Below are 14,662 nucleotides of genomic sequence, written 5' to 3' on the forward strand. Positions count from 1 at the left end.
AGCTACACAAGGAAACATTTCACTTTCCTAATTAGCAACTGCTCCTACATTCACAGGGAGTGACATGGACCAAGTTTTATCAAAGATAAAAGGCCTAAACTATGCTTAAAATTGTGAATTGCCTATTTTCCAACTATAACAGCAAGGAACTACACCAAATCTAGCAATTACTTCTCTTACACTATGAGATCTAACCATAAAAGAATCTGTTTTGTTTTCCTAGGTTTACATCCAAGTAGCACATGCTGAAAGACATCTGTTGCTTACACATTTTTCAGGCTGGTTATCTGTTGTTGGTTCCATATATAAGTTTGTACAGTCATACATTTATATGCAAACTTTTATTTAAAATAAATTCAATCCTAAACCTCTTGAAAATGAAGCTATCCTTTTTTTTTAATATATATATATATATATAGACATTTTTGGTTCATTACCCAGCACCCCTTCCCACCTGGGCAATGACTTGAACAGACAATGATTCTGTGGTCTCCAGTTCCATTCACTTGAAAAGCCACAAACTTCAGCTGTTGTTGAGAAAGTCAATTATTGAAAGCTGTGTGGCTTAATGGCTGCCGGGTACTTTGTTCAAGGTGCAGTATTGCCACCAGAAGTCTTGGGGAGAGGGGGGGGGGAGATCTAAAGATTAGGTCTTTTGTAGTTGTTTGAAGTATACCAAGGGGGACAAAAAAAAAAAAAAAAAAAAAAAAAAAAAAAAAAAAAAAAAAAAAAAAAAATTAACTGCTACTAAATATCAGATTCACCACTCTCTGCAAGTCATAGCCTTAGGAACACACCCAAGAAAAAATCCAACACAAAATTTGAACAAACAAAGCCAGAACCCTCTCTTTGCAGTTTGCTTAATGCAGAGCCCAGGGTTGAGCACAGGGTTCTAGACTTGAACTTTCTAAAGCCTTTCCCCACACCTGGGAAGGCACGGAGAAGCCAGGTGTATATTTATCATACATACACAGTTTCAAAGCTCACTCAGGCTGAGGGATGGTATACTGGATACTTAACCACATTTAAATATCCTGAAAACAGATATCTATTTCAGTTACTGCAAACACTTCGTTTAGAGTGTAAATTAATGTGCTAACAAAAAAAAAGATTTTGGCCCTAAGCCTCCAGCCTATGCAGATCATGAGACAAGGACAAATTAAATGCCCAGAGGAACAAGAGGCCCTCCCCACTGCTGCAGCCAGGAAGAAGAAAGGATCATCTCCAGGGTAAAGCTTGGGCAGCCTCCTGTAATGTGCACTGGGCAGCTTGCTGTCCCTTAGCCTCAGTTGGCAAAGGAACAGCAGTGACAGGAGAAGTTTGAAGAGCCCCTGGGAGGTTGCCCACAGGGAGGGCGAGCCTGTGGGATATTGCTGCAACGCTGTGAAGGTACCTCCAAACAATACTGAGCAAAAGGTTCTGAGCTGCCCCAAAGAACATGGCTGAGTGGCCTCACCTTTCCTGAGAAGAGGGACTGGCTTCACAGAGCCATGGGAGTAGCATTTAACAATCTTCATCTGACTCCACATTCAGCCCTCTTCTCAGCTGCAAAATCCCCACCACAGAGTCAAATCCCCAGAAGCAGCCATACTTACACAACCTCCAGGTCCACGGAGAAAAACCATGGCCTTGCTCTCACACGCTGGAGCTGCCACTTTCTTTTCCTGTCTCAAGGTGCTCTCCAGTGGCGGTCAGTCAGTGACCTGCACTGATTTCACATTTGTCAAACAACTTTTAAAACCTGTGCTCCACAAGCTGCTGAATTCAGCCACCAGCTACTGTGGAAAAGGCACACAAATATAGTGCTCCCCTTCACTGCCACTCTCAAATAGTTTCCATGCTTAGTGGTGTAAATATAACCCACCTGTGCAAGCTGGTGGAGGGGCACAGGTTGTGCTTGTCAGCACCAAAAAGCAGAAGAAGGGGAGCAATAAATAAACAGCTGTGACAGAGAAAAGCTGTCCTGCTTGCAATCAAGTCAATGGCAAAATTCCCAACAAGAAGCAGTGTTGCATTCAGTATCGGCAGCCAAGAGCTCAGTGTAGCAATCTTACTTTTCCTGCGTCTTCCTATGCAGCTTTCTAAAGGATAGAAATTCCCAGTGTGTCCCTTGCACAGCGTATCCCTTATCCTCTGGCTGGAAGCACAAGAAAACTCTTTGTGCATCGACCCTGCGCTGTAACTCTGATCGCATTTCAGTACAGCTGATAAATAAAGAAAAGCCTTACATGGCAGTCTTCACTCAAGACACTTAAATCTGCAGCTTCAAATCCGCTTTATGCACTTTCAGTCACGTCAAAGTAAAACACTTTCCCCTAGGAAAAAAAAAAAAAAAACCAGGGTGGTAGAAAAATCCTCTAGGTTCTCCTGGCCCATTTAACAAATGGAACACTTACTTTCTGTTTGGTGTAAAGTGACAGCTGGCTTATTAGAACTGACACTGATCCTCCCGAGAGGATTTCAGGGAGCGAGTCACACAGGTGAAGGTCAACACAGCAAAGGAATTAAATGGAGAGAGGAAGGGAGCCACTTCCTCCTAAGGACAGAAATTAGCTAACAGAAAAGCTATTACTAAAGCAGCCCTCACTGGTTGGAAACACACTACTTGCAATAGGTTTTGTTATTGAGAAATGCTTCCAAGACACGTTTTGAATGTAAGTTTTTATGCCATGTCACCAGCTCAGTGTGCTGCAGTCAGGACCCCAGTGCCGTCTCCATCTGCAGTAAGGGCTCAGTGAGCACAGTTTGCACCCTGTCACCATCTGACTGACACAGCACCAAAGGCAACACCTGAAATACCCTCATTTATTAACTATCACTTCTGACATATGTGAAAAAGATAATTAACGTGGGATGACGTATTTTAGAGTGAATAAGACAGCAGACACAGCTACACTGCCTGAGTGAGTTTTAACTCCTGCTGCAGGCACACACAGCTGGCTGCAGAGCTGCATGAGTTCTCTGGCTCCCTCAGCAGACCTTCAGCAGGCCAGAGGAATAAAGACTTTAGCCAAGGCACAATCAGCTTTTGCCAAGGTTTGTTCAGGACTCTTGCTTTTGCATCTCTGGGTCTAGCCCTGGAAATTACCTCCCTGCAGCACCAGGACCTTGACAGCTGCTGCCCCACAGCAAAACCTGGAGTAGGAATATTTCATTTTCACAAGACCAGTGAGAGAGGGTGTAGCTGGTGCATAGCTATGGAAAGAAATGGGGTTTAAACCCTGGCCAGAGGCAGAATTCCTGTCTCAGATGAGGTGCATTGTCTTCTTGTGTGCAACATTTCAGTGAAACATTTTCACTACCCCTGCTCCACTGCACTGAGTAGGGCAGCGTATCTGTGTCCCAGCTAACACACTCAGGCAAATCAAGCATGTGGGTGCTGTTCCCTAGGGACCTGACCTGGACAGCCTGGCATGGGCACTGCAGAACAGCTCTCAGCCACCTGGGACTGTGCTCCAGCTCAAAGCCAGGCTTGACCTTTTTTTGAGAATGCTTGAACGAGGCCAATACCAAAGTACTTTGTTGTGAGCCATTCCTTGGGAGCGATCACAGCCAGTGGGTTTGTTACACCTTGCACAATTTAAGGGAGCAGGAGAACAGCAGAAAGTGCAAAGTTCACCCTCAGTCAGCACAGCCTCCTCTGGAAAACTCTTACTCTGAGTATTTCAGCTCACTTCCAGAACTGGTTTTAACTCCTTCTGAACCAAGAACACAAAAGGCATCAGAACTCTCAGTGACCCACCACCATTCTGGGTTTCCCTAACAATTCTAGAAGTCAGTGAGTTTGGGGTTGCACAGAGAGGTCACTAACTTAATCTGACAGGTACCAGCACCTCTGGTTTTAATCTCATCCCTCTCCAGGTATTCTTGTATGATACAAGTTCACAGATTTTATTATTATTTCATGTGGATATGACTTACTTAAAATTATGAGGGCTTTTCCTGGCCAGAGACAAATTAATGTGGCTCTACTGACTACACTGGGACTCTGCCAGGGTGCAGAGTCTGGGGATGTGAGGGTATTAAAACAGCATCATTTCTCTAGAAGCTCTAGAAGCTTTTCCCAGGTCTCTCTTAGATCTGAAAAAAATAAAAATTCTCAGTAACTCTGCATTATTGTAATTTTGATAAGTTGGAATTCTGATATTAGAAGTTTTCATGTGAAGCTCCATGTGACAAGTCTCAAGACCACCAAAACAAGATTTTTGTCCCTTCAGCCAGCTGAGGATGAAGGTGCAAAAATAAGCATGTTTGAGATGTAAATTTGATTCTATAGGTTTTTCCTGTATGACAGGAGAGCTGCACAGGTTTAAATTCACAGAATGTTCTGAATTTCCTATTTGACTTAGAGTAGCACAGAGCAGGTGTGTTATCCCAATATGTCTCAACTTTCCCAGAAAAATATGAGTGAGAAATCCATCTTTCCAATTCTCAGTCCTCATGAGAGCAACTGGATTTCAAGGATACTCAGAAATATACAAAGGAAGGCAGGATCTCAGAAGTTTGGCTCAGCTCTAAATGTTTGCAGAGTCCCAGTGATCTACTCCAGTTTCAATCAATAGTTTCAATTCTGAGGCTCTGGATAATACCCTGAGATTGAGCACATCTCCGTGGAAGACCCCAAGGAATAGTTATAGGTAATCAAATTTATTCCTTAGCTCTAAAAAATTTCTATGAAATACCACTTGCATACTATATATATATATATATCTTTCTTTTTTTTTTCAGATAATATAAAGAACACACTCAAAGAACATTGGAGGTACAAATGAACTAATAGCTAGCTCTAATCTCTTTTAAAGGTCACAAGCCTGCTAAAATGTTTTCAAACATGAGCCTACCCAAAAGCTGTGGATTGCTTGTCTTCTCCTGGGATCACAGCACCAGGTGCTTTCCCTTCACCTGCAGAAGTTCAGGCCTTCCTAGGGCTTTTTCTTTGGAATCTGAAGTCTGTGGAATGAATATTTTTCGCCAGAACATCTGCCACCTGCCATCTCTCATCCCGTGGACCTCTGCAGATGGAGGGTTGGAGTCCAGAAAGCACAGGGGCCGTGGCAGGGAAAGAACTGAGCTGCTGGACTTGTAACTAAGCACAATCCATTTACAAGCCCAATTAGAAAAGTTATGGTTAATCCCCACTTGGGAAGGAGGCAGGCAGGCAGAAGCAAAGAAGAAACCTTGTTTAAGAGATAAGAACAATGGTGTCTAATCTGAGCTTAAGTCCTTCTCTCTGTACTTAGCTGAAGTTTCTCCTCTGGATCCTCTGTGCAGCTCTCCCAGATGAATCCAGCCTTCATGTCATGACCTATATTACCCAAAGAGACTCTTCCAGTATTCAGGAACAGGGCACGGGTACATCCTCTGGATTTCTTTTTGGACAGCACTGCTGCCTCTGACACTCTCAGAGACCCCTACAAAGGGCTAAGACAGCCCCTACACCCCAAAACATTACCATATGGATTGGTGCCATGCATTTTATGGCCCATTAAGAGCAGGTAGCTACCTGGGGAGATGACTGAAGAATGAAAAATTGAGTTAATTGGGCCACGTAAACAGGAGGCAAAAGAAGTTTGGCAAGCAATCGCTCATGCCAATCTAGCTGATTATCCTGCTAGTAAACCTTGCACTCTGTGACCACATTTTCTTTCCAGGCCCAGGAAAATATGTGCTTCCTCCTGTGTTCATTAAGTTGGTATAAGGTCTGGAACTCAACTCCTGCAGGAAAAAAAAAAAAAGAGTTTTCCATATCTGTGCCATCCCATGTGTGCCTCTCCAGCAACATGCTTCAAGCCCATTTTGTTTCCCCTTTGATCGCCAGAGCTTTCTGCCAGAAATGACACATTAAATATTTGGCATTCAAGAAAATAAATAAAAAAGGTCAATGGGTGAAAAACATGTCCATGCACAGAATCCTAAAGAAACCAGGAGAAATGTCAGTGCCCTTTGGAAAAAAATCACACAGGCCAAAGGATGACTGCCAAAAAATACTAATTCCTTTTATTAGACAGTGCAGGTCTTAACCCTATTTTCCTTAATGCTTTAATACACATTTTACCTCATATGACACAGATGAAAATTTAATGCCACCTCAAAGAGTACCAGGGTGTACAAAAGAAGAAAAGAAGCACATGGATTTCCTCTTTACCAAAGGGAAGGTAACAAACCCTTGTTTGTTACAGATAGTAAAATGTTAAAAATGCATCATCTATTTTTCAATCTTCCAAGTATTCTCCCTACATACAGCCATGTAGACCTACCAAACCCATAAAATATTTCATTTTTGTCTCTTTCTACACATGCAGCACAATTTCAACATCCAGTACAATGTTCATTGTTCTTGGTGTGATTTTCAGGAAACAAATTAAAATCCAACTGTCCAAGAACTGGAATCCTGCAACATAAAACTGCAAATATTTTTGAAGTAAATATTATATTCTTGTGTCAATCAGCTCCAGTGAGATCCATCATACATATTTACCCATAGGCATTGGTTTCTGGAATATCAAACCCCAGATAAGTGGGGGGTTTTTACACAATATTATGAAAATTAAATTAGAATTGATATTATTTCAGTATCTATCAGCCTTGACTTTAAGGCTGCTTCATTTAAAGAGAGGAAGGAGAGAACAAGCAGGGCACAAAAAGGTTTCCATGAAAATGGCCCTGTTTCAGGAGGAGCCTGGCTACATCTGTCTTTTCACTACCTGGACATAGACCACTTTAAACAAAAACCATAGATATACCATTACAGGCTTTTTTCAGTCTGTCTGCAGAAACTGCCACATGTGCAACTGAGCAAAAGCACCTAACCCAGTAATAGCTTTCCCTTTCCAAGAGGAAATATTTGCCTCAGCGTTTCTAAACCATGCCACGTATAGAAATACAGAAAAAAGTTCCAAAAGGCTGAGCTGTGTTTGCTTTCCACAGGCATCAGATAAGACCCTTCACATAAAATGAAGGTATGGCTGAAAATAAAGTAGCAACACAAAAAGGAATGCTGAGATACAGAAACACAAGCCCTGAACAGCAACGGAAATCATTCAAAAAAGCTGTTATCACACACACATTCACCTCCTTTCTTACATTCAAAGTGTATGAAAGTTCCAGTCCAAAATGCACTGACAGAAAAAGTTGCTCAACTGTTTAAACTTCACATTTAACACACTCACCGCTGTTGCGAAGTGCCTGTATGGATTTCATCTCACAGACACCTCAGAAGACTATGGACAGATTATCACCCAACAGCCATTACCATTTGTCCTCATTTTCTTTCTGTATATACCAACAAATATCCTTTTTCTGCTTTTCCTACTGAAGCAGCCAATTACCTGCTGTGCTTTGTAAGCTCCCATCCACATTCCCCAGGAAACAGATAACGTGAAGTGCAGCATAGTGAGGAGAGCTCGCTCAGATGCAAAATAATTCCCAACTTACTCAAGTAAATTCTCTCCACTGCATTCACAGGCTGAGCTATGTGTTAACTGTATTTATTCACCACTGAAAGACTACATTTTACAGTTATAACCCTGGCAAATACTGAGCATTTCAATAATTCTGCTTTTTCCTTATCTGCACAAAGGGGTTTTATTTCTCTACCACAGCTGTACACAAAAGAATTGAGTGCCATTTCATCCCAAAACTCTCTGAAGTTACTACTTACCAGCTTGTGATTATATATTCAGCAAACCCGAAGAGCTGAAAAGATTTTGTTGCAGGAGATAAAAGTTACAAAAAAAGCAGGCAGAGTTAACAAAAATGAAGGGAAGCTAGCATAAATCCTCTCTTCATTCATCTATTTAAACGTTCCTGAAGACTAAAAAGGACCTTAAAGAAAGCGCTCTCAGCAAAGACTACATCCTCTTGTCAGTCAAACCCTGCATAGTTTCAGCTAGGCATCCATCCAAAAAAGACATGGAATTATTCTATTTTTGTCTCCCAATGCAAGTGGAAACATTTTTACAGATTTGTGGAGAGGATTTCAATTTTTGTAGTGGTCAGCTAGTAGAGGAATGTAATTAAAGACTCTGAAAAAATGAAAGATAGTCTAGAAAGGAGGAACTGTATAAATCTGGAGATAAATATCAATTCCATCACAATACAGTCTGATATAAAAGCTTTCAATTAAGTTAAAAATCCAGATGTGGTTTACTGGAAGAAAGTTGTAAAAACCTTTTCTTCTAAAAGAGAATTGTTGTCACCAACACAGTTTCAACAAATGTAGGCTGATATTTTTTAATTAAATAATTTTAGTAAAAAAATCTGATGGTAATATGCAGAGCACTAAAAGTTTGGTTTACTACCCATGTCTGGTATGTTACTGGTTTTACACAACACAGGTGCTTCCTTAGAAGTACTTCATATGTTGCCTGTTGCTGTCTTACAAAATAAACCTCCAAAACTTCTGGCTTTGTAAAGTAGGAAAATACTTTGGAAATTATGTTTGGCTTCTATTGCATTTAATTTTTGCTCCTATTCTATCAGTAAGAAAGTACAGCCATTTCCCCTGTACATTCAGTCTGGAAGCTGACTCTGAAACTCAGTGCACATCATTACAGATCTGTGAAGCTCTTCAGATCTGAGACTTCCCTCAGAAGGGAAGCTTTTCGTTCAATTCCCCAAAACTCTGTCACCATTGAAGAGGACGAACTTTGGCCCTAGCTGCCTTGTCCTCTCTGCTCCAACTTCCTCTGCTCCCAACTTTCATTGTGCCTTTCACAGTGGCTGCTATTCTGCTCTCATTCATCCTCCCCTGATGTGCTCCATGGTTGCCCTTTCCCATTATGCACTGATTTTTAATCCTCATTGCAGCTCTGGGTCCCTGTCTCCAGGTCCTGCCCAGCCTCACTCTTAGGGCATCTCCAGCCACTGCATCTTGCTGGGCTGTCTTCCACACTGCTCCTAAAGCTGTAGAAATCTCCCTCCTGATTTAGTCCAAGTGCCGCTGCGCTCACCCTGAAGCCCCCTGGCTTCGCCTGCCCGGCCGAGGCACAGTCAGCAGCGGGGTACACTCCCCTGTTTCTCGTGGCAGATTCGGGGAGCGGCTAAGACAGAGCACTTTGCTGTCTGCCTTGTATGGAAGAGAGGTGGCGTCTGAGGAGGTAATGAGGGAGTCGACTCACAGCCGGGGGAAAAGTCTCAGGTTTAATGCAAGCTCCAGGAAGCTCTGAATTCCATGTTCCGGCGGCCAAAAGTGATCATGAGGCTTTCACAGTCACCTTAAGTACCAGGGCGGAGACAAGGGGGAAGGATGCCCACCACCCAATGGGCGAATTCGGGGAAGTGGAAGGCAGAAGGACAGACAGAAACACAAGCCAATGGGGGGAAGGTTAAGGGAGGGACCCCTGGCCTTTGTCCACTCACTCAATGCCCAAGGTGGAAGATTTTGGGAGGATGGGATTAGGAGCTGAGTAATGGACAAGGCACCAGGGAGGGGTGGCATTGGAGGAAGGGCAGGAAAGCTCAGGGTAGAACCATTGGGAGAAAATGGGGGGTTAAGGAGGCAAACCATGACAGAACTGCTACAAAGATATAAAAACACAATACAACAACTCCTCCTTTTTGTTTTAAAAAGGAAGGAGGAAAAACTTAACAAGCGAAACTAAAGGTTCTGTTTTTTAAAATTGACCTGACCCAGCCCAAGAGTCCCATTTTTAAAGAGTCCAGTCAGCCAGTCTGAATCTGCAGTCTCGCTGAGATGGAATGCGCTGAGCGGGAGCAGCAGCTGCAGGATGGGGCTCAACTTGATGTTCATGCTGGTTGGGACCGGATCAGCGATATCTGAAAGGAATCTTGTAAACAAAAGACGTTAGGAAAGAGGGAGAAGTTAGGGGTTTAAAGGGTGCGACGTCTCTTCCTCCTCCAGCAAGTGCTGGCTACCTGTGCCGTGGTCCCGGACCTGGATACTTTGGGAACGTAAGGTTTCACCCACTTGGAGGGGACCCACTTCAAACCTGAGGGGGTGGACACGCAGGCATAACCCCTCCCACAGGTTATTATTTCATTGGGTCCCTCCCTCTCCCATGTTTCTGGGCTCTTTACCAAGACAGGTGGATGAGCCTTTAGGCTGGTCTGACTACTTTCCACAAAATGCCTTGTAATAGGTGGATTCAAGTTCTCGTATGTGCAGTTTAAGAAATTGATGGTAAATAGTGCTTTGGACAACTGTACTTGAGGGGATTCCACCTTCACCGCCTGTTGCTGTTGATGCAGAACCCTTTTTAGGCTCTGGTGGGTCCTTTCCACCACGGCTTGGCCTGTTGGGGAATAGGGGATGCCAGTTTTGTGCTCTATTCCCCATTGTTGCAGGAAGCTCCGGAACTCCTTGGACTTATACGCTGGGCCGTTGTCTGTTTTGATGACTTTGGGGATGCCCAGCATGGAGAAGGCCTGCACCAGGTGTTTTTTGGTGTCAGAAACCTTCTCTCCTGTGTGGGCTGAAGCGTAGACTGCACTAGAGAAAGTATCTACTGAGACATGGACATATTTAAATCTGCCAAATGACTGGATGTGAGTCACCTCCATTTGCTACACCTCACAGCTTTTCAAACCCCTATGGTTTGTCCCTGAGCTCAGGGAAGGGAGAGAATTTTGTTGGCAGTTGGGACATGTGGCCACAATTGCTCTGGCCTGTTCTCGAGTGATGTGAAATTGATGAACTAGGCCAGGTGCATTTTGATGGAAGAGCTGGTGACTGATTTTGACCTGACTGAGCACATCTGGAAGTGGGGCCATTTGTACAGGCGCTGCCAGGGCATCAGCTCTTTGATTACCCTCGGCGATGAACCCTGGCAGGTCGGTGTGTGACCTGACATGCATCACATAAAACAGTTGGTCTTGGTGGGAGACTAATTTTACCAGTTTTGAAAGCAACTCATACAATGCAATGTTGGAGACTTCCTGCAAGATTGCATTCTCTGCTCTGGACACTACACCTGCTACACAGGCTGAATCTGTGACCAAATTAAACGGTTCAGAGAACCTCTCAAAAGCTCTGACAACAGCAGCCAACTCAGCTACCTGAGGTGATCCTTCCACATCGGCAACATCTGCCTCCCACTGCTGAGTCTGAGGATCTTTCCAGGTCACGACTGACTTGTGAGATGCTGCTGATGCATCTGTAAACACTGTCAGTGCCTTTAAAGGTGTTTTGCTCTGAATGGGTTTTAGTGTCAATTTAAATTGCATGTCCAAATTGAAAATTCTGTGGGCTGTGATGGATTGAAATTTGACCAGTGTAGCTGTCCAATGCAAATTGCAGTGCTTCGTTTTCCTGAAGCAGATGCTCTAACATTGCTTTGGATAGATGGCCCGATTCTAATTTTAATGGAATGTGGATGCAGTCAAAGTCACACCCTGCCAACTCCCTGATCTGGACCATTGCTTTCCAGATCAGCTCTGCCACCAGCTCTTGTGGCCATGTCATCCTTTTGGACCTGTTGTGACTGAGGAAGACCCACTCTATGATTAAGAGTGGGTCCCTCCGGTCCTGGTCCTTCTTCCCTACTTGGGTGACCTCCCATTGGAAGATCACCCCATGGAGGTGTGGTAGCTTATCAAGAATTATGAATTTGAAGGGCAGGCCCGGTTGGTAAGAGTGGGCCTGCCTGGCAGACATCATGTCCTGCACTTTCTCCAGTGCGGCCCTCGCTTCCTGGGTAAGGATCCTAGGAGAACTAGGCCCCTCTCCTGCTTTCAATAAATTGAAAAGTGGGGCTAGGTCTTTGGTGGAAATACCCAGCCAAGGCCTTACCCAGTTCAAAAAGCCACACAGTTGCTGGACATCAGCCAAAGTCCTGATGTTATTCTTGATGGCTAATTTTTGAGGAGCAATGGTCCGCTTCCCGATCTCCAGGCCCAGGTACTTCCAAGGTGGCATCCTCTGAACCTTGTCCTCACGGAGCTCAAACCCTGCAACAACCAAAGAATTGATTGTCAGGTCAAGCGCGTGGGTAAGTATGTCTTCATTTGGGGCACACACTAAGATGTCGTCCATATAATGAAGGATGATGGCATCCTTCATGGCTGCACGGACTGGGGACAGCAAGGAAGAGACGTACCACTGGCAAATACAAGGGCTGTTTTTCATTCTCTGAGGAAGAACTTTCCAGTGGTATCTCTTCCTTGGGGCTTCTCGGTTAATGGTGGGAACCGAGAATGCAAAGTGTGGGGCATCGTCAGGGTGAAGGAGAATTTGAAAAAAACAATTCTTAATGTCAATCACAGCCAAATTCCAATTTTGGGGGAGCATCGTTAGGGATGGCATCCCTGGCTGGAGAGAGCCCATGTCTTCTATTACGTTGTTGATTTGACAGAGATCGTGGAGGAGCCGCCATTCATCTTTGTCTGGTTTTTTAATTACAAAGACGGGGGAATTCCAAGGAGATGTGGTTTCCTGGATATTCCCCTTTTTTAACTGCTCATCTATGAGCTCCTCAAGCACCTTTAATTTTTGTTTATTTAGCAGCCACTGTTCTACCCACGCTGGAGAATCTGTTTTCCAATTGAGTTTCTGGATAGCGCACTTTTCAGTGACCACTGCCCGAAAAACCTGGGGGGTCTCTGGGATATCAATTCCAACCCCCCACTGGGCCATCAAGGTCTCTCCCCCACAAGGGTTCCATATAATCTAAAACAAATGGGTGTATAGAAGCTAATTGCTCATTCAGCCCCTCAATTTGGACAACACTCCTTGACTGTTTTGCTAATTGAATGCCCCCAACACCTTGTACATGTCCAGCCACGTCCTGCAACTCCCAGTGTGACGGCCATTCCCCGGAGGGAATGATAGCCACATCTGCTCCTGTGTCTAGGAGTCCAACAAAGGTTTTGTACTTCCCCCCCACCCCGGTGTAACCTGCATGAGATCTTTGGTTTTTTGGCCCCCAGTACCTGAGTCCAGGCAATGGTATGATATATGTTTTTCCTCTGTCCCTTGCTCCACGAAGGCTCAGGCACTAGGATGGCCTGGGCGATGACTTGGCCTTTGGGCAGGCGCACTGGTGGGTGAGTACAATGCAGCCAAAGGATGAGTTTCCCCGGGTCTGATGTCACAAGACCTGGGAGAATGTGAGTATCTAAAGGTGTGTATTTGGTGTCCCCAAGGATGATATACTTACTACGGTTGTTTCCCCAAGTACCAAGTTCCTTGGGGTTCACTGACACGAAATGCCACTTGGTATTACAAAGATGGAGGGGCTCTGTCAGAGCCAACCTGAAAGGCACATTTTGAGAATCAGTGGTTAAAACAGGTCTTGGTTGGTGTGGGTGAGTCAAGTCTGGTGAAGAAGCAATGTTAATGTTTGGTTGCCCACCCCCCCAGCAGATGTTTTCGGCCCCACCCCATTTCTATCATCATGCAGGGAGGGACTGCGCTTAGATTTTAGTTTTTTGATTGCCCTCCTTCAGAGGCAACCTTTTGTTTTTGTTGGGCCTTCCTGAAGTTAAGAAACTGTTGCCTCAATGGGCAGTTGGGGATCCAATGCCCTGGGTCCCTGCAAAGATGACACCGCAGGTCTGCTGGGGAAGGTCTCTTAAATGTCTGTGGAGTGCGTGGCAGCTGGCTGCTGGATGGCAGGTGAGGGAAGTCGACAGCTGCCACCCTCTTCAGTTCCCTCTGTTCGTGATGTTGATCCATGGATGTGATTGTGACTTTCCTCGTGCACACTTCTAACATGGACTGCAGGGTCGGCGGTGGGTCGAGGGGCAGGCTCAGGATCACAGCTTTACACTTTTCATTGGCATTTTGCTAAGCAATCTCTATAAGGATTCCCTGCCGCACCTCTGGATCTTGTACTTGAAGGTCCACCGCCCTGCTAAGTCACTCAACGAACTTAAGAAAAGACTCAGAGGAAAACTGAGTTATAAACAGATAATTATCAATGGGGATATCCACTTGCATCCTGAAAAATGCCTTTTCCACTGCCTTCACGCTCTCCCGGAGAGCCTCCCTAGGTATTTTTGCGGCTTGTTTTTCCTCCTTCTCCCATTCCCCCTCCCCGCAAAGGTGATCAATGGACAAAAATAACTCGTCATTATCCAGTGCTATGCTATGATCAGCCCATAGTGTTCGTAAAGCGGACCGTGCTTCCTTTTTCCATACTGCTTCCCATACTAAAAACTCTGTTGAGGATAGTAAGCACGAGAAAAGTGTACGGAGATCAGCAGGAGTTAAGACATTTCCCGAAAGAGTGGCCTTCAACAGTCCTTTGAAATATTCGCTGTCCCTACCAAAACTTTTTTGAGCTTTGCAGAGCTCTTTGTTGATCTGGTAATCAAGTGAGGACCATTGGGGCCTGGGTGCCCCCCCCTCTTCCTAGGGATATAGGTGACCGGAGCAGCGGTGAGAACGGGGATAGAATCAGGATTCTGGTTCCCAGGCCTGCCCCCCCCCACCAGAAGCCCAAGCGTGGGAACCGGGGGAGGGGTCATGGGAACTGTGGGAAAAAAAGGATGACATCAGAGGGTGTGTGGCTAGGACTTGGGGAGGAGAGACATGACTGACACATCCCAGAGTGGGCAGAACTGGGAGGTGTGGTTTGGGGGGTGATGGGAGGAGCTGGAAGGGAAGGTGGGACGCCAGGAAGAGGGGAGGAGTCAGGAGACAGGAAGGGGTTGGTCGATGGGCGGAACGGGTTTAGGGGAGGGGCAGGCAAAGGATCATGGG

The 14,662-nt window shown here is 44.9% G+C and overlaps 1 protein-coding gene across 5 annotated transcripts in view; it reads right to left on the minus strand.

The window, feature by feature from the left end:
* INSC (INSC spindle orientation adaptor protein) overlaps nt 1-8,011 on the minus strand; it is a 123,620-nt gene extending 115,609 nt beyond the window's left edge. The window contains exon 1 of one of the 5 annotated variants that reach the window (XM_068194109.1): nt 7,661-8,011. The gene's annotated coding sequence lies outside the window, so the exon portion shown is untranslated. Of the gene's footprint in view, nt 1-1,595; nt 2,279-7,328; nt 7,636-7,660 lie in introns of those variants that run through there. The other 4 variants (XM_068194111.1, XM_068194112.1, XM_068194110.1 and 1 more) reach the window with 4 other exon arrangements.
* Nucleotides 8,012-14,662: the final 6,651 nt, after the last annotated feature.

This window comes from Anomalospiza imberbis, chromosome 6, assembly GCF_031753505.1.
Source record: "Anomalospiza imberbis isolate Cuckoo-Finch-1a 21T00152 chromosome 6, ASM3175350v1, whole genome shotgun sequence".
NCBI lineage: Eukaryota > Metazoa > Chordata > Aves > Passeriformes > Viduidae > Anomalospiza > Anomalospiza imberbis.